General features: G+C 38.8%; 1 pseudogene; it reads left to right on the top strand.

Moving 5' to 3' along the window:
- Window positions 1-7,121: 7,121 nt before the first annotated feature.
- Window positions 7,122-12,524, top strand: LOC102483816 (high mobility group protein B2 pseudogene; annotated as a pseudogene).
- Window positions 12,525-13,318: the final 794 nt, after the last annotated feature.

Below are 13,318 nucleotides of genomic sequence, written 5' to 3' on the forward strand. Positions count from 1 at the left end.
CTTTTTTACAAGTCCTTCTACTATGTAAAATGATTCGTTTGCTTCCCCCAAAATGCACATTTTTCCTTTGTAAAAGTTATTCTTATGCTTTTTTACAAGTCCTTCTACTATGTAAAATGATTCGTTTGCTTCCCCCAACACACACACACACACACACACACACACACACATCTACACCAGTTTTTCAACATTTCTGACTCAATCACTTGACAGATGTTTGCAAAGAATTAGTTGGAAAGCAGTTATGTAGTACTTTGAGGCATACTTAATTTCTTCGTGAGTTTTAAACTCAAAGTAGCCTCACATTCATCCAGTAAGGGTTTAAGGCAAAAATCCAGATACATGAACAATTTCTTGGGCAGCGAACTGAAATGCTACCTTTTTATTAAAAACCTTTCTAGAGTGTATATGCCTTTACATTTTTGTTTGTACGTTCCCCAAGGGAAAATGCCTTTAAAGCTCTCTTTCTTCTTCTACTTTTACATTTTAGTATCTATTTGCTTCATTCAAAGTCAGCCCGCTCCAGTAAAAGAATATCCTGCCATGCTTAATCACATTTTCTAATCCAGTTACAAGAAAAATTAAATGAATTAAACTTCAAAATGTCTGGAAATTTGTTTCCCAGTTGACAGCTCTGACTTAAGCCAGAGTTCCTGTGGCTTAATTCCAGGAAATCTTTTTTTACCTGATCATTACAAAATAGAGGTTGAAATGGACCTCATGTGAATTTTTTTATCCTTAGCTCTTTGTCATCCAATTCCCAGCAAAGCTATTTCATCTAAGAATAACAGCAAGGTAAGCTAATGAAGCGTCACAGATAAATCTAAAAGAAAAAAGACATAAGCATTGATTATTTGCTCTAAATAAGCACTTAACATTCACAAAGACTAGTAAATTTTTCTCATAGTAGGATTAGTCTCTCCCATTATAATAAAATGCAAAAATAAAACAAAATAATTCATCTTAAAAAAGCCTCTGAATAAAAAGAAATTAAATCAAATAACTACATTTTTTTCTTATGAATTTAAACTAGAAAGCAGAATAATTTCAAAATGGGATCATAGCACCATCTGCAGGTTCAAAGTCTTAATGCACAAATTTTATAAAAACGTGGGTTTTTTGTTTCAAGGAAATGGACCGTAAACCAGAGACTCTTTAAACAGCTAACCTATAGATGCAGAAAAATAAATGCAAGAAAAAGTACCATAGCTGAGATTCTCCTAATTCTTTGTTATCAGAAAACTCAGTAAATAAAAATGTACAAGTCTGAATGTACTACTTAAATTTACATTTTCCACACTCGGATATATCTTCCTATATTTTGCCCATCACTCTTTCTTTTAGTTGCTGGAGGGCATGTGCTCCAGTCATCAGGAGACAGAGAGAGGGAAAAAGAGAGAAAGAGAGAAAGCATCCCTCAGTGGGGTGATGGTCACACTACAATCCCTTCTCCATTTCTCCATCCTGTCATGATTTGGGACATGCATCTATAAGTGCCTGCCATGTTTTTCAAGCTGCCATGGCCAGGATTCAAACCACTGTGAGCTATGTAGGATCCAGCTCTCTTAACCACTAGGCAACAGGTCTGGCCATAGTTTGCCCATATCTCCTGCAAAATGTACTTCCTACCTAAGTCTTGTCAGTAAAGTGATGTTTGACATAAGGAGACCTATAATTTGTTTATACAGCTGGGTAAATCTTCAAGATCCTTTTAAAAACACATATACAAATAAATAAACTGATGCCCAAAAAGTTGTAGTAATTTTTGCAAGGTCAGTCAGGTGAGGGATTAAAAACGAGGTCTTTTAATCTCAATTTAGCATTTTTTCCATTAAAAACTGGTAATGGGCCAGCAGGCAGCATGGAGGTTCAGGCTCAGGATTCCACCTAGCCAACTGCACAATTTGAGTCCCAGACCCCAAAGCTTGAAAATCACACCAGGTGCACATGCACATGTGTGCACGCATGTCTCAAAATCCTGAGAGGAGAATGGAGACGGGATTGCTTCATGGTCATCCTTCCGAGGGAGGGGAGAGGTGATTTCTCACTTTACCTTCCTTTCTCTCTGTCTACCTCTCTCTGGTGACAGAAAAACAAACAAACACCCCTCCCCCCAAAAAGTAACATTCCATAGTGTTTCTATCACCATTATAGATGCTAACAGGTCAGATAGAAAAATGAGTGCTCACAAAATATTGGCATCTTTTCTCCACTTTTCACCAGCAGAGCCAAGGCCAGGGAAAATGGAGAGGCATGACATTTGTGGGATACAGAAATGGTGTATTACTCGTTAATGATAACATGTATAGTATTTTCAACTGGACTATCCTGAGAAATATTGTATGTTGGGTAAATTCTCTTTAGAAGCCAAATGATGTATAGTAATCAAATGTTAGAAGAAGAAGAAGGAGGAGGAGGAGGAGAAGAAAAATAAAATAAAATAAAAAATAAAGAATCTGAAAAAAAAGGGGGGGGAAGAAAAATGACATTCTAAAGTAAAACATACTGGATGCCCAGAAGTCAGGTGGAAAGGATTTTGAAACTCAGACTCACCCTTGTTTCCTTAGTTCAAAAAGCTAATAGAGGGTCCTTATCACTATGGGTAATGTGCTTAAACTATACTCCTCTACCTTCGTCAGTGACACCTTTGTCTGCCTGTCACCAGAACACATACTCGACCCTGGGAACTGTCCACTGTTTGCCAGGGAAATCCTGAAAGGTTAAGTCTAGATTACAGATCTAGAAACAACTGGCTGTGAGTCAAATAGGTTCATCCATCTGTTTTTTTAATACCTCTCAAGCTCAGAATGGTATTTATAATTTTAGTGATTAAAAATGTAAAAAGGAGAATAATATTTTATAACACATAAAAATAATGTAAAATTTAATTGTTGATATCCATAAATAGTTTATTGGAACATGGAGAAATTCATCATGTAGTATGGTCTATGGTGGTTTTTGTGCTACAATAGCAAGGTTGAATATTGCAGCAAACACTATGACTTGTAAAGTCGGAAATGTTCATATTTGGTTCTTCAGGAAAAAAATTGTCAAGCACCGGTCAGGAACTTCTTGTTTGGGAAAATATTTAAGATGGCATATTTGCTGTAATATTCTTTCCACGCCCCAGGTTATCCATATGTTTCCCCCATGAGAGAGAGAGAACATTCGTAGTAGAGTCTTGGCCCCATGATCCACACCCAGCCTTTGGCCAGTTCCAGATCATGACTCAGGGTGCATCTGGCATGCCCAAGGATGTCTCTGGACTTAAGCTAGGAACCTTTCCATGTGGGATTGCCTCCCAGTGTGTCATGTTTCACTGCTGGCCGCCATCTGGCCCCTGCCTTAATATTCTTAAGTCCCATAGCTTTCAAGAACTTAAATGAGGAAATGTACACATATGTGTATTCTTTTACATATCTAATGCATAATATGCAACGTATAATGTCTATAGTATATGTGTGTATATGTGTGTAACATGCATGATATATACACACATATTTGGGTTGTTGGGAAAGTAATGACGCATTCGTGCATAGAAAAACAGAAAAATATGTCATGACTTTCCTGATGACCTAGTAGTATATATGTATAGTAGATGTACACATATAACTAGCCTATGAATCATATATTAAAAGGAATTTAAAGGCATATACTACTTAATATTCTAATATATATACTTTTATAACATTTAAAAACATATGTTTTAGTATAAATATTAAACGTATATATATATTTTCTAGTGCTTATATGTATATATTTAATTCCTTTAATTTAGAAAATTAGGATTTATCTTCAAAATTCTTGCATTCTTGTCATATTAGTGATATGATGAAAATAATGCTATAATAAAGGCAAATTTTCCTCTTAAATTTATCTATTAGGATTTGTCCTGGAGTCTAAAACTATTTTAACAAATATTAATCAATTATATATGTAATTATATAGATGATATGATTGAAGACAATCCTTAATTTCAAAACATCATTATCCATCCTAATACAGATGCTGAGAATTTTATAGAAAATTATTCCTTTGTTTCATTATTTTCTTGCTTCAAATCAAAATACATGTAGAAAGAATACTATGTTAAGTGCCTTGAGTCATTTATTAGGGTTGTATTTATCAGATCATTTTTCTGAAAGTTGATTTCAGAAAGAGGGTAGACTGTAGAGAAATTTATAAGAGCACACAGTTCTGGGATAGAGCATTAAATATTTTAAGGCAAATTCCATCTATCACAGTGTCACCTGTCCAACAAGTGTCCATACCTAGTATGTACACAGTCCATGAAACTAGCCTTTAATTCACAGATCCCATTTATTCACCACATGGATTAACAGAGAGGTGGTTATCAGAAGAAATGGAAAACAACCAGGTCTAATTTCTAGCCTTTAAGTTTAAGAATGCTGCAGTCTAGGGAACCAGCAGTTAGCATAATGGCTCTGTCACTGGACTCCCACGTAGTCAACCATGGTCCGTGTCCCGGACCCAGTGGCTTAAAACTCACGCTGGGCACATGTGCGTGTGTGCCCAAGATCCTGAGAGGAGAATGGAGGAGAAGGGATTGTGGCGTGACCATCCCCCCTGGGGGGTGATTTCTCGCTTTCTGTCTCTATGTCTCTCTCTGTCTGTCTGGCGAGCACACGCACCCTATAGTGAAAATCTCTCTCTCAAAAAAATAAATAAATAAAAAGAATGCCGCAGTCTAGACATTAGACTATGACATGTGACAAGAATATTTGCCGAGTGAGTTCTCATTGCCCTCTACATTCATCCTCTACAGGGAGGAACCTCTGAGATGTGGAAGAAAAGAGTGTTAGCAATGGCAGAGATGACTTTCTGTCCCAGGTGTGGAAGTTTATGACAAGGTCGAAGAGATAGATGACAGAACTCTGCCCTGCTAAGCTTGGGGAACAAATTGTTGACCCTAACTTGGTTTTGTTTCATACCTGGTTGCAAACCATGGAAAAAGGTTCCCAACAATTATACAGGAGGAAATAGACAAACAAGTATGACAAAGAAAGCCCTCACAATGCTCAGGAAAATCATAGATGCCATCTAGAGAATAAAGAATGGAAAGGGCGTCTTAAGGGCCAGGGCTTGAATCACTTGTCAAGTCAATGTGGAGTTACCATCCCAGGGACCAAACATGTACATTTCAGGAGGGACAGCCAAGCACAAAACATCTCTGAAGAGCCTGGGGTAGCCTCCCACATTTCATGTGGCTACACCCATCCTCCAAATCTCTGTTGCTTCTTGGAGGAAGAAGAGGGAAGAGCACGTCCTGAAATGACAGAATTTAAATCAGAAAATTACTGCATTTACCCAGAAATGACTATGATTATTACATATTCTGGGCCAAAAAAATATTTAGCTAGTGAAAATATATTAAAACAACTTTCTTCTGTGTACATCACAATGCGAGGTCTCTGAAAATTTACACAACGCATTGTATTGCCTTAACAATGGTCATGAGACTTGTGTGTTCATGGATTCTTTAAGGGGACTCTGCCCAGGACTCTTAATCCTGGTTAATATCAAAACCACTTTAAAGTTCCTCTGAGACAGAAGTCTGGTCTTGAGATCTGTCCTAGAATGAAGAATGAAGACCAGCCTATGTCACTAGCAGCTATATGACTTTTCCTTCTGTTTTTCTAGCTGGTCTCCAATATTGGCATCTAATTCCTCTCCTTAGGCTTTCTGTCGCATTTCTTGACTCTCAGGTGATCAGCCTATTTCTTTCATTTTGCCCAGATCTTATATGATCTCCCTATACAGCTGGATTTTCTTTTGTTCTCAGGACAGGTCTGGTGCCACACACCACTCACCCAGCTCTCCTCTCTGCTGGATATTCTCCAGTTGTCTCTTTGGATTCACCCTACTCTCCTGCACTCTGCCTTGGGTTTCTTGGAGGCTAACCTTTCTGAGTTGTATCTTCCACACCTTGTGGTCCACTGGCTATTGATTGGGCATAGCCCAAGAAAGGAACAGATAAGAAGTCAGAAGGATCAAAGGAGAGAGGACAGAGAGTCTTGGGTATCTATTCTCCCCAGCTATTGAGGAAGAAGTTAGGTTCCTCCCTCCAGATCCAGCTTCTGCCAGGCGGCCTCTCTTCTACAACCCTGGAGATGCCAACAGCTTTCTGCTGGGGCTAGTCCATGGGTATTTTGACATCTCATTTTTACTAAACTCAATATTTATGAAATTTTCCTCAGAGTAGGCCCTTTGTGTCCTTTCTGGTCCCTTGTTGGTATATTCATAATCCCACCCACATCTCCAACTTCTAAGAATATCTATGAACATTTCATTTTAGGATTCAATAACTTTTAAAGATCTGAATACTTTTTTTAAAGTTTTAATATTTTTAGTTTCAGCTGGGAGAATTCTAAAAATAACCAGTGTGGAAGCTTGGAGAATCAGTGTGTTCCTGAGTAGGTCTACTGGTTTGGTGAGCAATAGATTTTCTGAAGATTGTAGCTGGAACACAAATAAATTTAAAAGTCCATTTAGGCCCTTGACACTACTCAGGTCCCTTCAGGAGAAGAGGCTAAATCCTTTGCGGACACAAGTCTGGAGGAAAGGTCAGTGTGCCTCCGAAGCCTGACTGGAGTCTTGGTGAGGTGTAGCAGACAGCCCCAAGAAAGGAAACTTGTGGCAACCCATTCCCTGCCTCTCCAAAGCTCCTGGCGCCTGGCCCTCAGGAAAGAAAACCTCATTGTCTCAGAAGCAGAAGCTGTGGCTATTTGATAAACCTTTTTAAAAAAATTATTCATCATTATCATATCCTGTATCTGTATCTGTAGTCATTTTGTTGTACTCAATCTGGGAGACTGATGTTCTCATTTCTGACTCATAAAATGTAATTTTCAGCTAGAAAGACCTGAAGATCACTTAGTCCCGTCACTTTGTTTTCAGATGTCAGCCATTCCACATCCAAAAGACACAAGTGACTTCAAATGAGAAGAAGAGCTGAGACTGGGCCCCTTTTTTCTCTTTTGCTATGAAGCTAGCAAGTTAGCAAGCCACAGAAAGAAAAATGTGCCATGTAAACCAGAGACGGAAGAGCAGGGAAGAGGATGTAGGTGATCACCTTGCTGCTGTGATCTCTGGAATTCACCATGGACCCCAGTGAATGCGTATTGATGATGATAACAGTGAAGTCCACTGCCTTACAATTGTTTGGAAATACTTCTTACCCCAAATAATGATCAAATTAAACTGTTGTTGAGTGCAACAGAGCAGAGACCTCCTAGGTGCACACTAGCCTTTTTATCGCTCCAGCGCCTTGAAGAAGGGAGAAGAAATACCCATGCTTGCTCAAAGAAATACAATGCAGGGAGAGGGATTGAGAGAAATCCAATTTTTCTATGGAAATATGTTGAGCCTAAATATTAGACAGAGAAAGCACACAATGCTTCTTTTGTCTCTCAGTACACAAGAAGGACTATTGGTATTTTTCTTGAGGGGGAAATGAGAATTAGATAGTTTTGGAGTTTTCTTTGCTTCGACAACTGTACTCCTATTCACGTACGCAGAGTTCTTCTCAGTTGGGAGGGGATCAGTGTAGCGTTTTGAGTTTTGTAGATGACACCACTGTGGAATTTCAAAAGAAGGCCAAGCCTCCATTGTTCCTCTTCTGTGGAAAAAGAGACTCTGGAAAAGCCCCACTTCCTGCAGCTTTTTTTTTTTTTAGACTTTTCTCTGAATGCTGGTAAAGTGATCTTTCTGATAATATCACTCTCTTGTTTAAATCCTTTTTATGGTTCCCCATTGCTCTTAATCTGAAGGCCTGGCCCAGGAACAGGCTTGCAAGCCCAGCTCACACTGCTCTTATTAACGGCCCAGCGCCATGCCTGCCCATCTCACCAGGACTCTCAGCCACACTGAACAGCTGCGGGGCCCCCAGGAGTAACTGGCTCTCTCTGGCCTGTGGTTTTCTCCACATTACATTTTCTTTCCCAGGAACACTCTCTCCAATCTTCTTACTTTGGGGTTTTCAGCTTACGGAATATTTTTCTCAGAAAGATTTTAACCCATTAAATCTGGGCTAGATGCCCTGCTTTTGGGCTCCCATTTAACCCATTCCCATTCCCCTGCCCCCCAGCATGACACTGAGCAGGCATTGCAATGTACCACGTTTCCTACATCACCAGATACTTTTAACATGCCTAAGCATGATGCCAACACACCATAGGTGCTCAGTAGCTATTTGAGATACGTGAGTGAACAAGATTGAAATAGAGTTTATCTCTATTTGATTTGGACCTCAAGTTCTTTTTGTATTACTGTTTTTTTTTTCTTTTTTTTTTTGGAGAGGTTTTTGCTATAGGGCGCATGCACTCGCCAGAAAGACGGAGACAGAAAGCAAAAAATCACCCCCCCAGGGGGGATGGCCACGCCGCAATCCCTTCTTCATTCTTCTCTTGAGATCCTGGACACACACGTACACACACCGAGTGTGAGTTTAAGCCATCGGGTCTGGGACTTGAACTGCCGTCGACTACATGGGAGTCCAGCGACATAGCCATTTCGCTAACTGCTGGTCCCTGTATTACTGTTTTATTTCTGATTTTCTTGGTTCAATGTCTAATACTTCTCCTTCTCCTCAAATCCAACTTAGTACAAGATGACTTTTGCTCAAATATTATCCATCTCACATTTTTAAGGGTTTCTCAAATAGTTTTATTATTTCTCTAGAGCCATCTCACTTAAAGGTTAATAGGATGCATTTATTCTCTAACTAAAAGAAAACTAGGTATATAGGAGCCTTCTGATTAATGTGTGATAGTATATTGGTGAGTGTTTTAACCTGGATAAACATTTTCTGTAGTGAATAGATTCATTTATTTACTTTTCTTTTATTATGCCAGAGGGCATGTGCACATGCACGAGAGAGAGAGAGAGTGAGAGAGAGCAAAACACCCACCAACAGAGACTAGTTACACAGCAATCCTTTCTCCAATTTTCTATCCTATCAGGAGCCTAGCTGCACACACACACCAGTGTGTATGCTGCCAAGGCCAGGACTGAAACCCTATCAGCCAGGTAGAATCCAGCTCTCTCTGGACAGCACTTAGTCACTGTGCTATGGGCTGGCCCAGGCTCTTATAAAAAATAAAATATATTCACAAAATAAAATACTTTCTTTTTTAAAGCACATTTTCATTACTCCTTTACAATGCCTTCTCTTATCCTTACAGACATGGTTTTGAAACTATCAACCAGCTAATGAATAGAAAAGCCCATAGTTAAAAGATAGGAAGTCTTAGGACCAACATGGAGAGTGGTGGTTAAGATGCTGGACTCCCACATGCCTGATCATGGTTTGAGTCCTGGACTTGGTGGACTGCTTTTTCACTCCCCTCCCCCTCTCTGTCTCTCTCTGGGAAGCACACATGTCCTATATAGCAAATTAAAAAATAAGGTTAATGCACTAGACTCCTACATGGTGGATCACAGTTTACATCCTGAACCCAGCAGTTTGAAAATCATGCCAGGCATGTGTACAACAATGCCCAATATTCAGAGAGGAAAATAAAAAGAAGGGATTGTGGTGGGGCCATCTCCCCTGGAAAGTGAGAAATCACTCCCTGGGCAGTGATTTCTCACTTTCCCTCTTTCTCTCTCTCTCTCTCTCTCTCTCCAATGAACATATGTGCCCTATGGCAAAAACTGAAAAAAAAAAAAGTCCACTAACGACTTATGAAATCCTAAAAAACCAGTAAAGAAAACTTAGAACTTGTCAAGGAATTTTGAAATATTCATTGGAAAGAAAAAATTCAAGTAATGAGGAAAGAATAACAAAATGTTTAGGATTTTATTATAATAGAACTCTTTTCCACTTTTGCACATTTCTTTTTATAAGTGCATATTTTTATTTTTAAATTATAAATTGCTATGATGTAAATTATAATTAGAATGGATTTAAACTGTTAAATGCATATTTATAAATTACTATGTTACTATCTTTTCTTGGATGTTTAACCACACGTTTTTTATGCTTTTACATGATTTTTAAAGATAATTTACTATATTTGTATAATATTCCATTATTTTGATATAGCTGCCTTTATCACCCTTAATTTAAGACCTCTGTTTTTCCCACCAAATAAAGATATACTGGATATCTTCATGAATATAGCTTTTTGTTTTCCCTATATTATTTCATTGAGGTAAATTCATAGACGTCTAATTGCTATGTCAACTGATGTAAACAGTCAGAGAGCAGACTGGAGGAATTAAAAGAGAGAGAAAAGATAAACCATTTAAGTGAACACTCTTAATTATGAGCAAATGAAGCAATATTTCCTACGCTTACACAATAGCCAACTAGAGAGGTCTTGGTATTATATTAGCTGCTCTAGACCTCCCTCATTTGTGAGAGCTTAAGCCAAATGTGCTTAAGTTTACTTATTTATTTCTTCTGAGACAGAGAGGGAGAGAGAGAGAGAGAGAGAAATGGGCATATCCAACAGCGACCCCATGCTGTGATCCTTCTTCAGAGTCAGCTAATTCAGATCACAGCATGCATGTGTGCTCCTCATGTGCTCAGAGAGATATCAGGACCTCAACCTAGGACCTTTCCCATGCGAGTCCCATTGTCTTACTTTTATGCCAGTCCATGGCTTCATACAATGGTTTTGACAGAACAGGTAATTATTTCTAGAAGAAAATAATAGGTATAAATATTCTTACTTTAGGGACCAGCAGTTAGTGTAATGGCTATGTCGCTGTACTCCCATGTAGTTGACCGTGGTTCGAGTCTCGGACCCAGTGGCTTAAACTCACGCCGGGCGCATGTGCGTGCGTGCCCAAGATCCCGAGAGGAGAATGGAGGAGAAGGGATTGCGGCGTGGCCATCCCCCCGGAGAGTGATTTCTTACTTTCTATCTCTGTCTGTCTGGCGAGTGCACGCGCCCTATAGCAAAAATTTCTCCAAAAAAAGAAAAAAAAATATTCTTACTTTAATGATACCATGGTCTTTAATGATTTAGTGGTACCTTGAATGAAATAGATGCATTATTCCTCCACCATATAACTCTCACAGACAGCAAAACAGCAATAATGTTTTACAAACAAAATAGTATGATTGTTTTCTTGCACATAGAAGGAGCATAGCTTAGCTTAGTGGTTAGGGCACACACTGTGGAACTGCATTGTTTTGGTACAAATCTCAGCTCTTCCACTTACAGATGTTGTAAGACCTAAAGTAATGATATAATCCCTCTGGGAGGTTTTGTACACACACACACACACACACACACATAAACTCCAAAAGTTCATTAAAATGGAATTAAAATACAAGTTTACTGGGACCAGCAGTTGGCATAATGTCTACGTTGCTGGACTCCCATGTATTCAACTGTGGTTCAAGTCCCAGACCCGGTGACTTAAACTCACATGGGGCTCATGTGGGTGCATGCCCAAGATATGAGAGAATGGAGGAGACGGGATTGCATCCTCCCCAGGGGGGATGATTTTTTGCTTTCTGTCTCTCTACCTCTCTCTGTCTTTCTGGAGAGTGCACACACTCCATAGCAAAAACCTCTCCAAAAAAAAAGAAAGAAAGAAAGAAAGAAAGAAAGAAAGAAAGAAAGAAAGAAAGAAAGAAAGAAAGAAAGAAAAAGAAAAAATGCAAGTTTACTTCGGCACAAAAAAATTTTGAAACTTATGCAGTGTTCACTTAACGTACATTTTCCACAAACTTTTTGAAGACCTCGTGTGTGTGTGTGTGTGTGTGTGTGTGTGTGTGTATTCACTATTTCTCTTAATATACAAAACATGTATCTTGATAAACAATTCACACCAGAGTCCTGGGGAGGAAGCTTCTCTGTCAGATCCAGCTGCTCTGCGGGTCTCTGAGGAGAGCTCACACCAGGTAGATGCTATTGTCACCACGGGCAAAGGAGATCCTAACAAGCCGAGGGGCAAAATGTCCTCGTATTCTTCCTTCGTGTAAACCTGCAGGGAAGAGCACAAGAGGAAACACCCAGACTCTTCTGTCAATTTTGCCGAATTCTCCAAGAAATATTGGGAGAGATGGAAGACCATGTCTGCAAAGGGAAAGTTGGAGTTTGAAGACATGGCAAAATGTGACAAAACTCATGATGACAGGAAGATGAAAAATTACGTCCCCCGCAAAGGTGATAAGAAGGGAAAGAAAAAGGATCCCAATGCTCTGAAAAGGCCTCCATCTGCCTTCTTCCTGTTTTGCTCTGGACATCTCCTAAAGATCAAAAGTGAACACCCAGGCCTGTCCATTGGGAATACTGCAAAAAAAATGGGTGAAATGTGGTCTGAACAGTCAGCCAAAGAGAAACGGCCATGTGAACAGAAAGCAGCCAAACTAACGGAGAAATATGAGATACGGCTGCGTACCGTGCCAAGGGCAAAAGTGACGCAGGAAAGACGGGCCCTGGCAGGCCAACAAACTTAAAGAAGAAGAAGGAACCAGAAGATGAGGAAGAGGGGCAGGAGGAAGAGAAGAAGATGATAGGGAAGAAGACGAAGATGAAGAATAAATGGCTATCCTGTAATGATGTGTGTGGAATGTGTGTGCTCAGGCAATTGTTTTGCTAAGAATGTGAATTCAAGTGCAGCTCAATATTAGCTTCAGTATAAAATCTGTGCAGATTTTTGTATAGCTGATAAGAGTCTGTGTAGAGAAAATAGTCTTTTAAGAATGCAGGTTGTAGTTTTTTGAGGGGCTACTATATACTGTTAGACTTTATAACTTCTGATGTTGAATGTTCCTTAATATTTAATGGTTTAATTTCTTGACTTGTATATGGTAGCACAGCACACTCATAGGAACTGGTATCAATACTAAATTTTGGGTTTTTTAGGAAGCTGCATTTTGTGTTTTTTTTTTCAATTTTATAATAAAATTATGTATATTAAAATGTATCTTAATTTATATAGAAACATATGCACACACAAAATGAATATTACATTTTTATATTCGTGACTTATCCAAGACCTTAAAAATCTTCTAGCCCAGTTGTCTATTTCCAGAAAGAAAACTTTTAATTAATTTATAGCTGACAACTGCATTCAGCAAGGTCTGTCATTCAGTTACAGGGGAATACATTTTGCAAGCAATTTATCTTAGTATGTCATTCCAGGAAATTGCATTGCTCAAAGCCAGATAGTCTATGAGTGATTTATTCAACTCTTTCGTTCATAATATTTAAGAAAACATTTTAGGTACACCTGCTTTAAAAGCACTCATGTTAAAGTTATTAACACAAGGTATGATGTAAATTCTTGAAGGTTTTGTAATTTTATTTGATATACCCAATATTATTCATCATAA

The sequence above is a fragment of the Tupaia chinensis genome, unplaced genomic scaffold, assembly GCF_000334495.1.
Source record: "Tupaia chinensis unplaced genomic scaffold, TupChi_1.0 Scaffold000014_1, whole genome shotgun sequence".
NCBI classification, from domain to species: domain Eukaryota; kingdom Metazoa; phylum Chordata; class Mammalia; order Scandentia; family Tupaiidae; genus Tupaia; species Tupaia belangeri.